Consider the following 18,054-nt stretch of genomic DNA (forward strand, 5'->3'; position numbering starts at 1 on the left):
AAAGAGAAATTTATTTCCTCACAGTAAAGGAGGCTAAAAGTCCAAATTCAGGGTGTCAGCTCCATGGGAAGGCTTTCTGTCAGCTCTGGAGGAAGGTCCTTGTCACCAATCTTCCCTTGAACTGGGAGCTTCTCCTCACAAGAACCCCAGGTCCAAAGGATACACTGTGCTCCTGGCACTGTTTCCTTGGTGATATAAGGTCCCCCGTCTTTCTGCTTGCTTCTCTCTTTTATATCTCAAAAGAGATTGGCTTAAGACACAATCTAATCTTGTAGATCTCATCAACATAACTGCCAATAATCTATCTCTTTGACATCATAGTGACAGAATTTATAACACATAGGAAAATCACATCAGATGACAAAATGGTAAACAATCACACAATACTGGGAATCAGGGCCTAACCAAATTGATACACATATTTTTTGGGGGACACAATTCAATCCATGACAGGTGCCATCAAGTCCGTTCTGACTCGCAGCGGCCCTATGTATGCCAGAACAAAACACTGCCCTGTCCTGCATTATTCTCGAAACTCTTGCTGTGTTTGAGTCCACTGTTGCAGCCACTGTGTCAGTTCATCACCTTGAGGGTCTTCCTCTTTTTTGCTGACCCTCCAGTTTACCAAGCATGATGTCTTTCTCCAGGGACTAATCTCTCCTGATAACATGTCCAAAGTACATGAGACAAAGTCTTGCCATCCTCGCTTCTGAGGAATAGTCTGGCTGTACTTCTTCCAAGACAGACTTGTTCATTCTTCTGGCAGTCCATGGTATATATAATATTCTTCGCCAGCACCATAATTTTCACCTTAGATTGCCAAAAATCTAAAAGCTACAGAACACATTCTTTTGGCACTCTCAAACATTGTTAGGAGAAATACAAATTAGCACAACTTTAATGGAGGACAATTTGGCAATATCTAATCAAAATGTAAATGCATATACCCTTTGACCCAGCAAGTCAACTTCTCTGCTTCTGTGATTTTACTATATGAATTTTATCGTATTTTAGGCATGTGAAATAATGTACAGTAAGGGTTATTAATTGTGTTGTTAGCTGCCATCGAGTCAACTCTGACTCATGGAGATCCTATGTATAACGGAATGAAACATTGCCTGGTCTTGCACCATCCTCACAATTGTTGGCATGTTTGAGTCTAGCCAGATAATATACTGTTCTGATCCATAGGGTTTTCACTGACTAATTTTTGGAAGTAGATTGCTAGGCCTTTCTTCCTAGTATATCTTGGTCTGGAAGCTCTGCTGAAACTTGTCATCTGTGGTTGGCCCTGCTGGTGTTTGAAATACTGGTGGCATAGCTTCCAGCATCATAGCAACAACTCCCAAGCCACCACAGTACAACAAACTGACAGATGGGTAGGGTATTAATTGTAGCATTGTTTTAGTAGTAAAATACTGGAAACAACTAAGTGCCCATCAATAAGGGCTATTAAATAGATTGTTTTTTAATCCACTGCAAAAGACCTCTTTAAAGTGTTAAAAAGCAAAGATGTCACCTTGAGGACTAAGGTTCGCCTGACCCAAGCCATGGTATTTTCAATTGCCTCACATGAATGTGAAAGTTGGACGATGAATAAGAAAGACTGAAGAATTGATGCACTTGAATTATGGTGTTGGCAAAGAATATTGAATATACCATGGACTGCCAGAAGAATGAACAAATCTGTCTCGGAAGAAGTACAGTCAGAGTGTTCCTGGCAGTGAGGATGGCAAAACTTCATCTCACATAGTTTGGGCGTGTTATCAGGAGGGATTCGTCCCTGGAGAAGGACATCATGCTTGGTAAAGTGGAGGGTCAGCAAAAAGAGGAAGACCCTCAAGGAGACGAATTGATGCAGTGGCTGCAACAGTGGGCTCAAACATAGCAACGATTGTGAGGGTGGAACAGGACCAGGCAATGTTTCCTTCTGTTGGTCATATTGTATATGCTGTGAGTCAGAACTTGACTGCACCTAACAACAACAACAAATAGACTATGGTCTAGCAATACAATGGAATATCATACAATTGTGAAAAAGAATGAGGGCTCACTCTATGTACAGATAGGGAAAGAGCCCTAAGACATGTTATTAAATGATTACTCAACATGTAGAACAATGTATACAACATGCCACATTTTGTGTAAAATAATGGAGGAGAAAGAAGAATATGTTTTCATTTTCTTGTGAAAGCATAAAGAAATTTTGGATGGATGCAGAAGAACCTAGCAGTGGTTGCCCAAGTGTGGGTAAGAATGGTGTGGAAACCATGCAGATAGAGGTTGGGGTGAAAAGGATATTTTTCACTGTGAACCTTTATAAACATATATTAACTTTGAACCGTGCAAACACATACCCTATTCAAAACATTACATTAAAAAAAAAAAAAATTCCCTGATCCCATAGACTTTCTTCAGAATAGCTCCTTTATACCTTAGCTGCCCAGAGGAGCCCAGCACCTGATTTTATGACTCACAAACCATCTCCAGTAATCCCCAAGTGTTAAAAACTATTCCCCCAAACAAATCCATGAGTGTCTTTAGAGAGCAGATGCAGACTATCACCCAACTCTAAGCCATTATCACACCCACGAGGTTGAAAATACCTCCTTGTCCTTCTGGGGGCTCTGCCTTAGGTTTCTGCTTGGTCCCGTGTGGTGCTGCTTTCCTTATTTGGTCATCATTTCCAGGTGGGCCCTCTGCTCAGTAAAGCCAGTGTCTGCCCTTGATTTTGGTCTTGTTCTGTCTTGGGCATTGTCCCCCTAAGATGACATTGCTGAGAAGTTCTGTGGGAACTGGTCACTTTGGCGGGGTCGCTTTTCCAGACGGTACTTTCTGCTATCAAATGTGTTGCCTAATTTGAACACCTTGTAAAAACATTTAAAATCCCTCAGTGAAAATCCTTCAAACACGGAGCAGCTGTGCTGGAGAGCGACCAGCTGGTTGCTCACCACTTTCTCAGAAGCGTGGTCAGAAGAAGCACAGTGTCTGAGATTTCCAGGAGGTGAACAGCAGCTTAACCTGCAGATGCCCTTTTACTGGGCCAGGGAAAATGGCTGGTGGGTCAAACAGTTAAGTGCTCGGTTGCTAACCAAAATGTTCGAACTCGTCCAGTGGCTCCACTGGACAAAATCCTGGCAATATGTTCTCGTAAAGATTACAGCCAAGAAAAACCTATGGGGCAGTTCTACTCTGTCACATGGGGTCGCTATGAGTCAAAATCAACTCAGCAAACCTACCAGCTGCGTTCACAAAACTTCCCTGGTTAGGCAGCAGAGTCAGCACTTCTCCTGGGAGATCTTTGGTTCTGGCCTTCCCTTCTTTTGCCCTCCTTGCTCTGTGGCTTTGACATCTGCCACTCAGGTCTAAACTAACTCACCACCCATGCTTCTTCATGCAGACACTGGATGAAAGATTTATAAGCTTAAGTACAACCAGGATGACTCACTCTGTTCTTCCCTGAAACTGACCTTTTGTAAGAGTTTCTGTGCATTTGTGTGTAGCTTGTTTTCATTCCCAGGATGAAAAAGGTCTGTATCTTTGATTGCACAGATGTGCTCCCAACCAGTTATAAGCTCCTGGAGTGCAGGGACCACCTCTTTGTCATCTTCATCTAGTCCGTGGTGGCTAACACAGTGCCTGACGCATAGCTACTCATCACTACCACCAGTTGCCATTGAGTCAGTTCTGACTCATGGTGACCCCATGTGTGTCAGAATAGACTGAGCTCCATAGAATTTTCAATCGCTGATTTTTCAGAAGTAGATCACCAGGCCTTTCTTCTGGACACATAGCTCCAAAACCAAACTGACATATCTTTCTCCCGCAGGGGGACTGGTGAGCTCCAACCACCGACCTTTGGATTAGCAGCCAAGTGCTTAACTACTGTGCCATCAGGGCTCCTTTGATACATAGGTAACCCCAAAACACCCATACATAGATAATCTTCCATAAATACTCGTGGAAAAATGAATGAATGAGTTTTTGAGTGGACCTGTACCACTTCCTATGCATTTAGATCAACTCTGTCCAGTAGACATATCTGCAATGATGGCAATGTTCTACATCTGCACTGTCCAATACTGTGACCACTAGCCAGCCACCTGTAGCTATTGAGCACTTGAAATGTGGCTAGTGCAATTGAGGAAATAAAATTTTCATTTTAATTACTTTAATTTATACCATCATGGGTGGCTAGTGACTACTGTATTGAACAGTGCAGATTTAGATTATTGGTTGGATCTATCTGTCTATCTATCTATTTATCATCTCTCTATCTATTTATCTAGTACTTTAGATGAAGGTTTACAGAAATAGCTTCTCAGACAATTAGTACATATATGGTTAACAACCCTACAACATGTCAAGACTCTTGCCTTTCGAACTTGGGTTCCCTATTACCAGATTTCCTGTCTCCTCCTCCCTTTTAGTCCTTGTCCCTGATCTGGTATGCCCATTTAGTCTCATTTTATTTTGTGGGCCTGTCTAATCTTTGGATGAAGGGTGAACCTCAGGAGTGACTTTATTACTGAGCCAAAGGGTGTCAGGGGGCCATACTCTCAGGGTTTCTCCAGTCTCTGTCAGGCCATAAGCCTGGCCTTTTTGTGTGAGTTATTATTTTGTTCTACATTTTTCTCCATCTCTGTCCAGTACCCTCTATTGTGATCCCTGTCAGAGCAGACAGTGGTGGTGGCCAGACACTGTCTACTTGTACTGGGCTCAGTCTGGTGGAGGCCATGGTAGTTGTGGTCCATTAGTCCTTTGGACTAATCTTTCCTCTGTGTCTTTAGTTTTTTTATTCTCCCTTGTTCCCAAAGTGGTGAGGCCAGTGGAATATCTTATATGGCCACTCACCCGACTTTTAAGACCACAGATACTATTCACCAAAGTAGAATGTAGAACTTTATAAACTATGTTATGCCAATTGAACTAGATATTCCCCGAGACCATGGTCCCCACATTAGCTAGACATTTTGATCACTTACATGGCTAAAACAAACTGTGTAAACCTCTCAAGTTAACTCTTCTTGTTTAGCCAGGCCCAGAAACTTTCAACAACAGCTTTGAAAGCAGTGAAAAAACATAGTAGCACTTCCCATGGCACTTGCCACCATCTCCACAGAACAGAGGCCAAAAGGAGGAAGACTGAATTGAAGTTAATTGCTCCTGCTTTTTTCTGAGAAAATGGTCAGCCTCTTGGTTGATGACTCACCCAAGAGCCACCCCCTCCCAGCAGGCCCAGCAGAGATTCCAAGGGAAGAGTGCCACTTGTGAGTCATCGGCGCCATTTCTCAGAACAGGTGTTCTTCGGTGAGCCTCCTCAGAGGGCGTCCCAGCAAACCTGCCTTTGCCTGCAAGGGTGCCTGCAGTCCAAGGACAAGCATGAGGCTCATTTCTGTTCAACAATGCCTCAGGTGGTGTGGCATTACCAGGGACCTGTGCCCAGAGACCCCATAAGGAATTGGATCCAAGAACAGGTTTTGTGTTCTGGCTGCCTTGGTGGAGGCTAAGGTCCTCTGGCTGTGCCCCAGCAGTAACTTTAACATCACACAAGGACCCTTTCTTCAGCACTTGGTCCATTTGGTTACACCCATTGTTGTTACTGGCAGAAAACAGAATACTTTCTCACACAGGGTCAGGAAAAGGCTGGGACTCGTCCTTTATGGGCAGGAGAGATGGCTAGAGAGGAAGTGTTTGTGTGAGCCTATGTGCGTTTGTGATCCCCTAAGAGCCACGGTCCTCTGATGGATGGGAGGGGACAACATCTCCACACCCAAGGTGAGGAGTCCTTGTTTCTACCAGCTGAACTAAGGCCATTCCCCTTTGCTTTCTCTGTTAGAGAATGTCCACAGAGCAAGCTGGGAAAACTCTCCTGATGCTAGGTCACTAACCCAGAGCTCCCAGACCTGCCAGCATCCTCTCTTCTCACCCTCCAGGGATAGAGGCAAGAGGTACATGCCACCTAGCACTCCCCAACCCATGCCAAGCAATCCCCTGTGGAGCAGCCCAGCCTGCTTGCCACCTCTCACTTGGAAGACAAAAAGACTGCTGTGCTGGGTCCCTGACACAGCAGAACTCCCCAGTTGCTTGAGGCCGGGGCAGTGTCTGGGTGCAGTTTTCTGTTGGTGGTAAGCCATCTTTCAGAGCCCAGAGTTGTTTCAACATATCTGACACACCCTACAGGCCCAGCAGGCAGGGCGGGTGAAGCCCGTACTGTACATGACACGCTGGAGAAGCTCCAAATACCAGTTGTACACACAATGCCTGATTCAGGGGCTCAGGTAAGTGTAGAGGTAGCTTGTCACTCCACACAGATACAGCTCACCCTTCCTTCACTCTTCTCCTCTCAACCATATCTTCAGAATCTCCAGGGCAGAACAAGCCTAGGTTTGGAGAACAACTGGTGTCCAGATCCCCAATCATTGCAAGAACAATGTGCTGACAGCAGGGCTGTCTAGAGTTAGTTCGTCATTTGGGCCTTTGCTTTTTGAAATCCCATCCAGCTGCCCCTAAAATCCTCTGGTTCCCATAATTGCCCTACTTTTTCAGAGCTACCCATCCCTGAAGAGTGTGACTGAAAATGGCTGGTGTGAGGGGATTGCTTTGATCATTCTGGAAAATTCTCAAGTTTCTTAGAGAAGAATTCTGTCAAGCCTACTGTTTGTAGCTCTGCCCCCCCCTTTTTTTTTTTTTTTTTTTGGATGCTACAGGTTAATAGCTATAGCAGAAATTATTCCCTAAATAAAGAACATTTATTTAAGGAAAAGGCTATCTCTGAGCAGCACAGAATTTGAAATTTTGAGAGTTAGAAGGGAACTTAGAGGTCACCACTTCATTTTAAGGGTGAGGAAAACAATACTAGAAAGGATAAGCAATTTGGCCCAAGTCATTCAGCTTGTAGGCAGAGCTACAACTAGAACCTGGAGTAGACAATTGATCGAGACTTAATGAATAAGTCAATGAGCTGAGGCTGGCTTCAAAAGGAAATAAGGGGGCTTACTTTGGACTCTGGACTTGGAAGAAGAGGTATGGAATCACAATTATTTTGGTTAATATGTTCTCTTTTGTTCCAGTATCAGATACTCTAAATTCTATCATTTATTAAACAAGATGATAAAAACATTGGTGGTTCAGTGGTAGGATTCTCGCCTTCCACGCGGGAGACCCACATTCCAGTCTCTGCCAATGCACCTCACGGGCATCCACTACCCATCTGTCAGTGGAGGCTTGTGTGTTGGTATGATGCTGTACAGGTTTCAAAGGAGCTTCCAGATGAAGATGGACTACTAAGAAAGGCCTGGTGATCTTCTTCCAAAAATCAGCCAATAAAAACCCTATGGACAGGAGTTCTAAGTCAATTGGCAAAATAATTCTATTGTGAGAACATTCTGCATCCCACTTTGAAATGTGGCATCTGGGGTCTTAAATGCTAACAAGCGGCCGCCTAAGATGCATCAATTGGTCTCAACCCACCTGGATCAAAGGAGAATGAAGAACACCTAGGCCAAACAATAACCATGAGCCCAAGAGACAGAAAGGGCCACATGAACCAGAGACTTACATCATCCTGAGACCAGAAGAACTAGTTGGTACCCGGCCACAATCGATGACTGCCCTGACAGGGAGCACAACAGAGAACCCCTGAGGGAGCAGGAGATCAGTGGGATGCAGACCCCAAATTCTCATAAAAAGACCAGACTTAATGGTCTGACTGAGACTAGAGGAATCCCAGCGGTCATGGTCCCCAAACCTTCTGTTGGCCCAGGACAGGAACCATTCCGAAGACAACTCATCAGACCTGGAAGGGACTGGACAATGGGTAGGAGAGAGAAGCTGATGAAGAGTGAGCTACTTGTATCAGGTGGACACTTGAGACTGTGTTGGCATCTCCTGTCTGGAGGGGAGATGGGAGGGTAGAGAGGGTTAGAAACTGGCAAAATTGTCATGAAAGGAGAGACTGGAGGGGCTGACTCATTAGGGGGAGAGTAAGTGAGAGTATGGAGTAAGGTGTATATAAGCTTATACGTGACTGACTTGATTTGTAGACATTCACTTAAAGCTCAATAAAAATTCTTAAAAAAAAAAAAAACGCTATGGACCACAATAGTCCAATTCACAGCCACTCACGGGAACAGTGCAGGCTCGGGCAGCATTTTGTTCCATTGTGCACTGGGTCACCATGTGTGTGGGGTCAACTCAATGGCAGCTAACAATAACGACAAGCAAAATGATAATCTGTCCTCCCTCTAACCTTAAAATGTTTTGCTTTTTCTTTCCCTCTAGATTGCTCAAACTGGATTTATGTAATTTGGCATTCCCTTGATTAACTGAACCTGGTAGTAGCGGAAGACCCAAGGGAAACTCTTGCTGTCAAAAGAGCAAGTAAAGCCAACCAAGATCTGTCTTTATTTGTCCAGGACTCTGGGCTGAGACCATGTGTCAAAAGATGCTGAGACCTCTTAGAAGGACGATCTCCTAAGCTGAACTGGGGACAAACTGTATTCTTCCCTTTCTCCCTGATAATGTGGCTGCCAACTATCAGAAGATGTGTACTGATACTGTATTGAGATGGAAATGAAGAAAAGATGGGCACCGTTGTCATGACTCATGTAAGCTTTGGCCCATTGGGCCCCTTTGACCTAAGTGAGAGATGTCTAAAGCCTCAAGTCATGGACTAGGATACACCAGGATGTGAGTAAAGCCTCTGCATCTTCTATGGGCCAGATGGGTCTCTCTCCCCTTTCTTATCCTAGAAACACAGGATCAGAGCCTCTCGAAGTAGGGTCTGGTAAAAGGATTAGTTAGTGTTTTCCACAAGGTTCTTTTTAGAAGGTTTTATATTCATCTAGCTGGAGGTCATTACAGTGACCATAGCTACTACTAGCTATCACTCATCCTCCATGTAAGGCCAGTTCTGGGGTGGGAATCTTGCTTTTCTAGAGATGTCAGGGTTATAAACTGGTTCTTGGGCTGATGGTCTCTGTACCCCCTTAATTTAGCACTGGATTCTCCACTATTTAGTGTAATTCCTTCAAGAAGATTTTACATTCCTTAAGCCCAAATAATAGTTTATAGTTCCTTTGATTCCCCTTCTAGTACACAGCCTGAACACATTGTAGATACTAACAAGCATCTTCACTTAATTTGGGTTTTTAAAGACTTAAATTAGGCAGAAACACAAATTTATAATAAAAAATATAGTATATATAGTTAAAACATATAATAAAAATATAGCATTAGTTATTTAAGTTAACAATGAGAAACAAAAAAAAATTAATCTCCAAAAAAATAATTATTTCAGTAAGAGACTTCGATTCAAAAGTCCAAAAGTTTTGAATAACGTCCCTTAAAAAAGTGACAGTAAATGTTACAGAGGGCGACAAGTTAATTTGGAAGGTGCAAACTTTGCATTCTCATATGTGAGGAAGCCAAGTAACACCTCTGAAAATTTAAAACCAAAAAAAGGTTGAGAAATGCCACAGGTACTGAACAGGTCCCCGAGAGTGAGATGGTTTATCACCTAGTGTGTATCACGAAGATAAATTTGGCACAAGTGCCAGGTATTTGGATGGATGAGAGGAAAGCACATCTTGGGAATGCCCTTTGAGAGCTGGAGAGCCTGGGCTTGGACGTCCCCAAGAGCCATCATGGGCATCCTTTCCAAGGGGTTTCTCACATACCTGAGACCTGACACCTGGGGAAGCTTATTCACCTAGAGGGGCTTGCAGCCTGAAAATACCTGGAAATTAAAGCATCTAGCTCCTGTTCTCCTAGCTGAGTCAAAGGCAGATGGTGCCCAACCGTTTTGTTTGAAATCTTTAATAACCCTCAGAATTTTTTAATAACTCAGGGGCTTACTCAGTCCTTGCTCTTCGATGTGCTCCATCGCTGACAGGGAGTAGTTGTAGGAGATAGGGTCACAGGCTCTGGAAAATAGCACTTTACGTAGGGACAACGAGCAGAAGTATCTATTGTTTTTAAGTCCAAATTTCTCAGCCCTGGAAGATTCTGGAGGGAGGAGCCCCAGTGAGTTTGAAAGCATGAATTGTTTTGCTCTCTTGGACGCTGGTAGCAGATTAAATATCAGCAATAAAATGTGCCTTTAAGTTGTTTCATTGGGCTAGAGAAGTTCTAGCCCAAGGTCACTTGTTTCCAGTTCTGAATGAAATTATCTACATTGTTGCCTTAAATTTTTCAGGTACATATTTGAGCTGGACTTTGACCATGCTGTCAGGCAGGCACTGGGGAGATGTTATTAGCTTTGGACACTGCTCCTTCTGCAAGGACCCTAATGACCAGGAGGAGTTAACCCATCCCCCAAGGCTGCTATTTGAGCCAGGAGACCTGGCTGCCCCTCTGGCCTGCTTTTGTCCTTCCTGGTCAAAGCCCACAGAAGTTCCCCCACCTTTACTTTTCTGGAGGACTCGCTGAAGTCTGAGAAAAACAACAAACAAAACCCCAAACAAAAAAAACACACACATAGGGTTAGCATTCTGTGTTTGGACACTGCTTTGAGTACAGAAATGTCTATTTCTTAAAAATGTGCCGCTGTCCATCAACAGATGAATGGATGAATGAAATGTGGTATATACATACAAGAATATTACTCAGCTGAAGAGAAATGAAGTCCTGATACATGCTACAACATGGATGGACCTTGAAAACATTATGCTGAGTGAAATAAGTCAGTCACAAAGGGACAAATATATGATCACACTTATATGAAATAGGAAAATGTAGCAACCAAAGCTTATTAGTGGTAACCAGGGATGGGAAGGAAGTGAAAAGGTGGAGTCATTGCTTAGGGGACACTGAGTTTCTGTTAAGGGTGGTAATTTGGAAAAGGATAGTGGCATAACATAGTGAATGTAATCAATGCCACTGACTTGTACATGTAAAAAATTGTTGAATTGGCAAAAGTTTTGCTATATATATTTTTACCACAATAAAAAAATTTTTTCAGTGTGCCACCAACTTTTGTTTTCAATGGCCACAGTTGAACTTAACAAGATTTGTTGTCAGGACGACACGATGTTTCTAGGTGGTAGCTGCCTCTGCCCAAAAGGGATGAGAACAGGCCAGAAAAAAGTGTGCCCATGGGCATGGCTCCTTGGTTCACGACCTGTTCTGAGCTGAACTGTGTCCCCCCCACCCCCGCCCCACATCCAAAAGATATTTGAAGTCCTAGCCCCAGTAACTGTGAACAAGACCTTATTTGGAAATGGATATAGGGTCTTCGCAGATGTTGTCAGTTAAGCATGCGGTCATGCTGGAGGAGAGAACAAAAAAACCAAACCCTTTGCTATTGAGTCCATTCCAACTCATAGTGACCCTATAGGACAGAGAGAACTGCCCCATAAAGTTTCCAAGGAGTGCCTGGTAGATTCGAACTTCTGACCCTTTGGTTAGCAGCCATAGCACTTATCCACTACCGGAATAGGGTGGGTCCTAATCCAAACTGAGTGGGACCCTTATAAAAGAAGAGAAGAGACACAAGGCAGACAACCACATGAAGATGGAGACAGAGACTTGGAGTGATGCGTCTGTAAGGCAAGGAACACCAAGGATTGCCAGCTGTCACCAGAAGCTAGGACAGAGGCATGCAACAGATTCTCCCGCAGAGCGCTCAGAAGGAATAAACATAGCCAACATCCTGATTTCAGACTCTTAGCCTCCAGAACTGTGAGACAATACATTTCTGTTCTTATAGGCCACCCAGTTTTGTGGTGCTTTGTTACAGCAGCCCTAGTAAACAAAGACACTCCCCATCCTACGGGAACAGACTCCCATTCTCCTTTCTGTGGAGGAGACTCCACAAGCAAATTAAGAGTGACGGAGCTTGAGCTCCCCTAAGACATTTTTTCCCTTTCCTGGGTGAGACAGGTTGGATGCAGGACTTGCTTCATGGATTCCATTTGCTGAGTCAATCAGCACACACTTATTGTGTGTCCCGAGATGAGCTGTGTGTGATCAAAAGCAGAAGGGACTTTGTTCTTGCCCATAGGGAGCTCCATGAAGAGTCATAGAGCCCGGAGGGCCCTGATGCAGATTGTGTTGGGCTCGACCACGGCCTGTGACTTTCTGGGAGCACCTCTTGACAAGCCCAAATATCTGATGGGCGCCGGACCTGCACTCACTCTTTAGGTGTGCTAACTGTGAGCCATGTGTTTAACATTGAGTCCAAGTACCCCCAACATGATTAAGCTCCACTTGCCGGTATTGGCAGCTGGCTGGGTCATGGACCCTTTACTAGCTGCCTTTCCATTCTTGTTCTCTTCCACACTCCCCTACAGAAGTTCCCCACACCTCCCAATACACATTTTTGCCCTCGAATTCTTGTCTCAGGGTCTACTTTGTGGGGAACCCAAATCATGGGGGATTTATGAACAGCCAAAAGAATAATTCTTGGAGAATATAATTCCAAACTCTATTTTCTGAAGTGAATAGGTGCAAGTGAGCTGATGGGAACAGTGGGAAAGAATACTTGAAATGAAAGCCATGCAGCAAAATCAGGGAGGTTTCATAGCCATCCTGACAACACAGAGTAGGAGGACTCTGGAGTGGAGAAGATTGTGACTTCCATTACAAGGCCATGGCCATGGCCATGCAGAGGACAGCCAATAAGACTTGTACGTAGGCCCCCATGTATTATGATATTGGCTCTGATGGGCCACCTGAAGCACAGTCTAACTTTCCTCTCTGTCCCACCAGACTCTTAGATAAAACTATGTGTGTGAGTCATTCTAATGGTGGACCAGACTTCCCTGGGGGTAAATTGCTAATGTTTGGTACAATGGAAGGGAAAGTGGAAGGTGGGAATTCCTCTGCACGCTTGTTTGTTTGAGCACCTTCTGTGTATCTGAGTGGAGAGACAGACAGGGCAACATTCACTATAGAACAGGGGAGCATGGAAAACGTCTTGTAATATTTGTTCTAACGACATTCTGAGAGGAAACAGGAGGAACAATCAATTCAAATTTACAGGATTGGAAAAGACATCGTGTATGTGATCAATTAGTGGATGTAACCACCACTCATCTGTCAGTTTGTTGTACCGTGGTGACTTGGGTGCTGCTGTGATGCTGGAAGCTATGCCACCGATATTTCATCACCCATCATAGACAGGTTTCAGTGGAGCTTCCAGACTAAGACAGACTAGGAAGAAAGGCGTGGTTATCTACTTCTAAAAATTAGCCAGTGAATACCTTATGGATCACAACAGAACATTGTTCAACTTGCTTGCTTTGGACTTGCTATCAGGAGGGATCAATAACTGAAGGAAGACATCATATTTGGTGAAGCAGAGGGCCAACGAGGGTGTGGGAGACCCTTGGTGAAATGGATGGGCACAATAACCACAGCGATGGGCTAGAACATGCTGGCAACCATGAGGCTAATATAAGACCAGGCAATGTTTTGTTCCAAGGTGCATAAGGTCACATGAATTGAAACCAACCCAATGGCAGCTATCTATCCATCTATCTATATCTATCTATCTAATGGATGTAAATCTTCTAGCAGAAGGTCAGACAAGTAGTAAGAGCTCCATAAACCTTGATTCATATCTGGAGTAGTTTCTACCCTGAGAATTCCGTATCTAAGTACCAGTGCACAAAGAATATCTAGTAGATAGGTGATGAGTTATAGCTACAATTATCTGTAAAATTAAAGGCAAAAAGCCAAGGGCCTATTTGCAGAGGAATTACTGAATCCTGAGCGGGTCATCTGGCTGGCAGAGTCAAGAGTGGCTGTCCTTGCTGCCTAAAAACAGTGTACAGGTTTCTACTCTCCATCTTGCCTGGCACTGGTGGCCATGCACCCCGGCCCCAGAGACTCCAGGGTTGGAGCAGCTGCAGTGGGATGCTTACTTAGTGGAGAGGGAGTACTAGTTCTGTGCCGTTTTTCCAAAACCACTCATAGCATTTTCAGTACCCACCTCTGCAGCCTTGGCTGATGTGCTCACTGCATCCCAGGGCCCTCCACAAGGGACTAAGGAGCCCTGGGGGCACAATGGTTAAGCACTCAGCTGCTAAGAGGAAGCTTTGCAGTTCAAACCCACCCTCGGCTTAGTGGGGAAAAGACTTGGCAATCTGCTCCTGTAATGGTTAAAGAAAACAGCCTAGAAAATCCTATAAACTCTATGGGGCAGTTCTACTCTGTCACGTGGGATCTCTGTGAGTCAAAATAGACTTGATGGCACCTAAAAACCAGAAGGGACTGTACTGGAAGATCGGCTCCTGCGGGGAGGACCCAGACATCCGACAAAAGGGCCAGGCCCCACTCTCCCATTGATGGACAGATAGTGCTGTGGTGTTAGACGGCTGGGAACTGCACCTTGGGAGGAGAAGGGCAGGGAAACCATCAGATTATTTGAGCCCAAGCCCAAGATTACCAAGTAAAACCATGCAAGGCAGCCTGAGACATCCTCATCTGGAGATTCAGGGGAGCACTTGCAGCCTGCACTCTGGGAATTCTCCTTAGGACTCCCACACAGTGGGAAGGATGCTCGGCACTGCGTTTGCCTGCCTGTCTGCTGCCTGGGAGGAAGCTCCCGCTCTAGCTGCGCAACTCTGCCAGGAGCTGGAGCCGCGATGGGTGTGTGGGAGTGGGGTGGGAAGGGGCTGCCAGGGAGCGTCCTTTGCCTTTCTAATTTGCAAGGGGGCAGCTGTTTGGGGATAAGAGGCAAAGAGGGAGGATACCCGAGATAGAGCAAAGGTAATTTTTAGCTGGTTCATCTAGCTAGCTCCCTCTGAGGAGGCCTGGAAGCAATGATTTGTAAGCTCTGGGGTATGTGTGCGTGTGTGCGTGTGTGCGTGTGTGTGTGTGGTGTGTCAGAGAGAGAGACGTGAAAAAACAACTTGGGGAAAATAAGCAATGCTTCTCTTTAGCAACCTTTACAATAATGAAAAGCAATTTTATTCATTTCACAAATGTATTATTTGTAAAAGACAATTTACTTATAAATTGAATTGTTGGGGTTTTTTTTTTTTGTTTGTGGATTTGTTGTTTAAGAGATGTTAAGGATGAAAACATTTGCTGGGACAATCTGGCCTTCCGCCACATATTTCCCCCAAAACCAAAAGAAAAAATCCTTAGAGAAAAATGTTCTTTATGGCCTCTCTCCCCACTATTCCACTACCTACCATCACTGCAATTACTTTCTCACTTTCTCTTTTCCTCCCCTTTGACAATTTATTTAATCATTTCTTTGTTCATTTACTCATCATACATTATAGACATACACTAGGCATTAATATCTATGGCTGGAAACTACCAAATAAGCAGGTTTTAATTTTTATTTAGTCTAAGGGAGAGTTTCTAGCAGTTAATTTTACTTGTAAAAAGAGTTGCTGCTCCATCAATAGAAGGTATTTGAGCAAAAGCTGGCTGGATGTTTAGAGGACTCTTGTGTTATGTTAGGCTTGGCCAAGATGAACCCAGGTCTCCTTCCAATGCTGAGATTCCCTGACTTTGGAATTGATTTTTAAGATAATTGAGTAGACACCTGGGAGGGGCCATGATTCCTAATTTAGATTTTTCCACCTCAGCTCTCAAGTGATCAATCTCAACAAAGTAAATGTCAGAGTGGTTCTTCCCTCACACAGCACTCTGCCTCCTCCCTGGCAGTTGGTTGCTTGAAAGCTGTCTGGAGGAGTTAAGAAAAGGGCAAGAGCAATTCTCCAGAGTGGCGACAGACTTGGTGGAAGAAGTCCAGGCTCTGCGACCATGCTTGTTGACAAGGAGTCCACTTGTATTATTTCCAGGTCTTGGCAAGATTTATCTCCCCCTCAAAAAAGGGTGCAAGCCCTTACTCAGAACTAAAGGTTGTTGTTGCTAGTTGCCATCGAGTTGATTCTGACATGTGATGGCTACCCCAAGTGTGCAGAGTGGAACTCCCCCATAGGGTTTTCAAGGCTGTGACCTTTTGGAAGCAGATTGCCAGGCATCTCTTCTGAGATACCTCTGGATGGGTTCGAACCACCAACCTTTCAGCAAGTAGTCGAGCACTTAAGTGTTTGCACCACCTAGGAAGTCACCAGAACTAGAAGTAATGAGTTAAAATTAAGGACAGGACAAAAAGATTAAAAACTGTAAACAAGGCAATTGTCTAATTGGGGATCTGCAGACTCTCCACACTAGACAGAGGGAAGCAGAGGTTCCATTTCAGGTCCACTCAATTCGCTCTAAAGCGCTTGTTTTGTGCATTCCTACCACATGCTTCTGCTCTTTGAGGACCTGCAAGCTAGAGCTCGACTCTGTCCACCCTGATCAGATGGACCCTCTGATTGTCAGTCCTGATTCCACATGGCTGTGGGGGAGGCTGCTTTTGGATGTAGAGAAGGGCTGACACGTGGCTCAGAAGGCTTTCTTTCTGAAGCGTTAGATGTCTTCCCTTTGCCTGGTTACAATTCTCACCAGCAAAAGGAGGATTCTTGCCTTAAATCCCAATGATTATCATGGAGAATAATAAGTTCTGACTTTAATAATCCTTCCAAATATGAAGACATTCTCTGCAGAGACCACCCTTCTCTTGACTTGGATTCATGAATGAAGTACCCATCTGAATCCCTTCCTTCCCCTCCGCCTGTCAGAGTGCTGTTCTGGAAAGCTCCCCTTAATCAGGGAGAACTGGCAATGCAAGTGTCTGTCAAAAGGACTGTTCTTACAATAGAGACCTGCCCGTTGTGGGTGATGAGGTAATTTCTTTTGAAGCTTCTGGTATCCGAGGAGGAGAACAACAGCAAAACAAGGTCTGCTAATAAAGGTGTGAGAGTCTCCAGGTGTTTGCTGTTATTAAAGAGACCTCAAGGAAAGTCTGCTCCAGGCTGAAAGCAAACCTTTTGTCAGGGGTTTCACTTTAGAAGGTTCAAAAGCTACCAGAGAGGGAGCCAGAACAAGAGGCAGGAAGAGGCAAGAACAGAAGGAGGGGAAGAGATAAAGAGGAGAAGGCAGAGCTGTGCCTCGCTGAGATGTCACAGAAAGAGCCACAAATATAGGCTCCAGCAGTTTGATCACTGGGGAAAAATGTTTTCTGTTAAGGGTTGGTGCAATGGGAAAGAGAGCTTTCTGGATTTTTTTAAAGATGTGTCTTTGCTCCTGCTGCGGTTCACCTAGAATGCCCTTCTCTGCATCTTATCTATTCTAAAAGGCTCAGCTCAAAATCCCCTCCTTCATGAAGCCTTCTTCGGTACCCTCCAGTAGATACATAATTACTTTTGGTTCACCATCTGCAGGTCATTGCTAATTTGGTTTTATTTTTCTAATAGCATTTATCATTGGCTGTCTTATTTTTAAACTATTTTTTTTTTATGTGTGTACATTATACCTCCCCTTTAGGATTCTAAATTTCTTGAGTCTGTCTCCCCTTTGATTCCCCATTGTACCTATTAGCCCAATGCCTAGCAGAATGTTTGTGTTAAATGAATGTTTGTTGAAAGGATCAAAGGCAGATGCTGCCACATTGTCCTGAATGGGCTCTTCTAGACCCTCTATGCCTCTAAAACCATACCCCTAAAAAGGCTCAACAGCAATATAAACCAATCCATGTCACCAAGGTGAGGTGAACAGAAAGGGACTGGTTTGGGGCTCATCTTCTTACCCAGCAGTCTCAGGTCAGTCTTGGTCATCTCCTGGCTTGAGCCTTCTGTTTCTTTTCAGGAGTCATCTCCTTTGGGATGGGAGTCCCTGAGTGGCACAAATGGTTAAGTGCTTGACTATTAGCCTAAACGTTGATAGTTTGAACCCATCCAGAGGCACCTCAGGACAGATTCCTGGAGATTTGCTTTCAAAAGGTCACAACCTTGAAAATCATACCGAGCACATTTCTACTAAATGTAACTTCATGATTGGTCTGTAATAGCTGTTTCTGGAGGTATTTTGGTTAGCTTGGCTCATAACCCTTTGTTTTTCTACAATCATTTGTAAGAGGGGATCATGGAAAGAACACAGGTGTTGGAATCAAGTAATCATGTGTTCTGGTGGCACTGAACCTCAGTTTCCTCATCTGTAGAATGAAGAAACTACCACCTTCCTCACCAGGCTTCTCTGAGGAAT

The sequence above is a fragment of the Loxodonta africana genome, chromosome 14, assembly GCF_030014295.1.
Source record: "Loxodonta africana isolate mLoxAfr1 chromosome 14, mLoxAfr1.hap2, whole genome shotgun sequence".
NCBI lineage: Eukaryota > Metazoa > Chordata > Mammalia > Proboscidea > Elephantidae > Loxodonta > Loxodonta africana.